The sequence below is a fragment of the Lathyrus oleraceus genome, chromosome 5 (assembly GCF_024323335.1).
Source record: "Lathyrus oleraceus cultivar Zhongwan6 chromosome 5, CAAS_Psat_ZW6_1.0, whole genome shotgun sequence".
NCBI classification, from domain to species: domain Eukaryota; kingdom Viridiplantae; phylum Streptophyta; class Magnoliopsida; order Fabales; family Fabaceae; genus Lathyrus; species Lathyrus oleraceus.
The window spans coordinates 71,383,808-71,387,576 of record NC_066583.1 but is presented as its reverse complement, the minus strand read 5'-3'; positions in this window follow the sequence as shown (position 1 = coordinate 71,387,576).

Below are 3,769 nucleotides of genomic sequence, written 5' to 3'. Positions count from 1 at the left end.
AAAAACACAGTTATCCCACGCATAAAATCAAGATAACAAAAGGTAAAACATAACAAAGATTAAAAACGCGTAAATAAAATAACGGAAGTAAAACTAACTCGAAATGTACCATAAATGCTTGCACAGTGCGTCAAATGTCTCTGTTTTGCGTCGAATCAGTAATGAAAACTCAATATAAATGGTGACTGATCATCATCCTTTGTATTATATCCCTTGGACTTCAAGCAACGTCAGGGGAAGATTTTGTCTGTATTATCTGCTGATATGGTTGAAGGACTTCTGAGTGTTTTGGTTCAGTTCTATGACCCTTTCTACTGGTGTTTCACTTTTCGAGATTATCAGCTTGTGCCCAGGTTGGAGGAATATACCCATCTCTTGGGTATACCCGTATCTGACAAGGTACCTTTCAGTGGATTGGAGGAGATCCCGAGATCTCATGTTATAGATGAAGCTCTTCATCTGAAGAAATCTGAGATTGATGCTCATTAGGTGAAGAAAGGGGGAATTCTTAGGTTGACTTATGAGTTTCTCATTGGTAGAGCCACTATTTTTCCTCAAGCCGGTAGTATGGATGCTTTTGAAGCTATCTTTGTTTTGCTCATCTATGGTTTAGCTTTGTTTCCTAACATTGACGGTTTTGTTGATGTCAACGCCATTAGAATCTTCTTGATTGGAAATCATGTTCCTACTCTGTTGGGTGACATGTATTTCTCTTTGCATTTGAGGAACTCTAAAGGTGGTGGGACTATTGTGTGTTGTGTTCCTCTTCTGTACAAGTGGTTTATTTCGCACTTACCTTAGACACCTGCATTTTTAGAGAACAAGCAATGTCTACGGTGGTCTCAGAAACTTATGTCTCTCACTAATGATGATATTGTTTGGTATGACTCTGCATTGGGTAGTTTAGACATTATTGATAGTTCTGGTGAGTTCTCTAATGTACCTCTCATTGGTACACAAGGAGGAATAAACTACAACCCTGCTTTGGCTCGTCGTCAACTTGGGTTCCCCTTGAGAGATAAACCTGAAAACACTCAGTTAGAAGGTCTATCTTATAAGGAGGGTAAAGATCCCCAACATTTGAAGAAAAGGATGATACATGCTTGGTATAACGTGCATAGGAAAGGAAGATTTGAGCCTGGTCCATGCAACTATGTAGCTTTGGAAGCTTACAATATTTGGGTGAAGAAGAGAGATTTGGAGCTCAAGATGTCGTACGCTTATGAAAGACCTATGTATGTGGTTATGGCTGAGTCTTCAACTCTCCCTAACCAAGATGTAGAGGAGTTGGAAGATGCACTTGCAAGGATGAAGCAAGAGCAGGATATGTGGAAGGAGTGGTTCCATGCTTTGAGCCGAAAGCATGAAGAGTTGCAGCTTGAGTCTAAAGACAAGGATGCACTCATCGAGATTCTTGAAGACGGATCAGTGAAGACACGGAGAGATCCAGAGGGTCCATCTTCCTCTAGCATGCCTTAACCTTCCGGTGTTGGGGAGAAGATTGTTGATCAGCTAGTTCTTGAGAAGGATCAGATGAAGACATCCTTTAAGTCTGAGATTCGACGCTGTAAGACCCTAATTTTGACCCTAAGATCCCTCATGGCATTATATCATTGCTCATTGCATTGCCTCAAGGATCATAGCATGTGTGGCTCCTTAACCCTTGGGTGGGGACTTGTGTGAGTTGGTTTGAGACCATCAAGCATGATTGAATTGTATATTATTGCTTTTCTTATTTTGTTTACTAACTAAAAGCACAAAAATATGTCACTAACCTCTTTTGTTTTGAAGCTCAAGCAATCATGAGATCCCCTGCTCCTAGGAGACTCCTATGCTCAATGAAGTGGCTAGATGAAGATGAGAACAAGCATGAAAATTGTTCACAAGGTTCCTAATCATCATATATGTCTCCCAAGTATCTCAATTTTCCTATTTGGTCAAGATAATCCAAAGGGCTTGAGGATTATTTCCCAAGGAAACCATAATTCAGCTGTGCATTAAATGTGCCTTGCTCATGAAGCAACCTCAACCTATGATCAAATTAAATCAAGGTAAGTTCTTTAAATCATTATTTTATGCATATATGAGCTTATGTGAGTATCCTCAATCATTCATTCATTAAGATTTGAAGTTTGGCCTTGAGAAGTTGACTAGTCAAGTCATCTGACCAAAATGAATTCCACTGAGACCTAACTTTTGATGTGTTTGTCAAATGAAGATGACCCCAAGAGAAAATATGTTATTAAGAACCATATGAACAAATTTCATGTTCATCAAAAATTAATTTGAAACTTGGAAGGTCATAATTCATTTCAAAACATTATAGGTCATTTTGACTGAAACCCTAATTTTGGGTCAACTTCCCAAGGACCTAACTTCTTCATTTTTTATGATTTTGAGGTGAGGCTATTTGAATTGGAAATATTAAGATGTCTAATTAAAATGTTATGTTGGACAAAATTTCATAATCCTAAAAGAAACACATGTGATAATACAAAAGATTATAGGTCACTTTGGACCAAAACCATTGAAAGTGAAAAATGTCCAACTTCAAGTTCCCATAAATTTCTAATAAAAAATTCAAATGATTCAAAATGTGAGTCTAAATTAATCATCTTGAAAATATATACAACTTCTATGTTGGAGTATTTTCCATTTGAGTCTTGCATCACTAAAACATAAGGGCTTGAAGTTGGTCACTTTTGGCAAAATTTTCAAAGACATGTTTTGTACCTCAAGCTTCAAGGCCAGTTTTCACAAATTTCCAAACTCCAAATGGATTTTTGCCCAACATAACTTTTGTTCCTCATGTCAATACCTTTCCAACCATTACTCACATGGCTATATTTGGATTTTCTATATATGACTTTCAAAGAGGTGAACATTTAGGCCCAATTATGCATTTCACTTTGAATCTCCATGCACAAGCCATTGCAGCTCAGAATGCACGTCCATTTCAACTTGGTATGAGTTCAGCTTGCAATTACACTTGATTTTGGGCCTCACATGCGCCTGTACAGGCCCATGCATGGAAGACCCAAAGCTTCATGCACACGAGTTTTCCCTCACTTGGCATCAGCTCCAACTATAAATACAATGCTTCCCTCATTCAAAAAGGAACCTTAAGGCAACCTGAAGCTCTGCTGAAATCAAAACCCAACCATACCAAAGGAATTCTGATTTTTATTTTCTCAATTCAAGCTTGAATTTCAACAAAATCAGTTGATCATCAAGACTTATTCCTTAGCCTTGCATTCATATCACATCTCAAGATCAAATTGGAAGCAAAAGTTGGAAGGAATCGTGTTGATCAAAGCTACTCTTCAAAGGTATATGATCCAACTGTTTTGATATGAATCTCATCATACAATGTAAATTGCTTGTGTTCAAATGGTTTTCTAAAGTCCTCGTGGAAGAGGCAAGTCAGTGGTGGTTTTGATTTCATGTTTTAAAGCACTTCAGTTTGCACACCTTGAATTTCCAGCTCAGATTTCTCACTTGATAGAGATCTTGAGGATAATCCAAGGTTACAGGGGTGATGTATATCACCCCAGCTTCATTTTGGTACCACGTTTGTGTATTTTCATTGAGGTTCAAAAACCTGCAACTGGTGGCCGGAGTTGGTTGGTCCACCGGAGAAGATGGTGGTATCCACCACCATCCCCATGTGGAACCTCCTGAGCCTTTGGATCTCACTCACACGTTATAATCTCAGCCATACGTTTTGTTTACTTGTTTTAAATAAGTGTGTGATGCGTTTGACTCATGA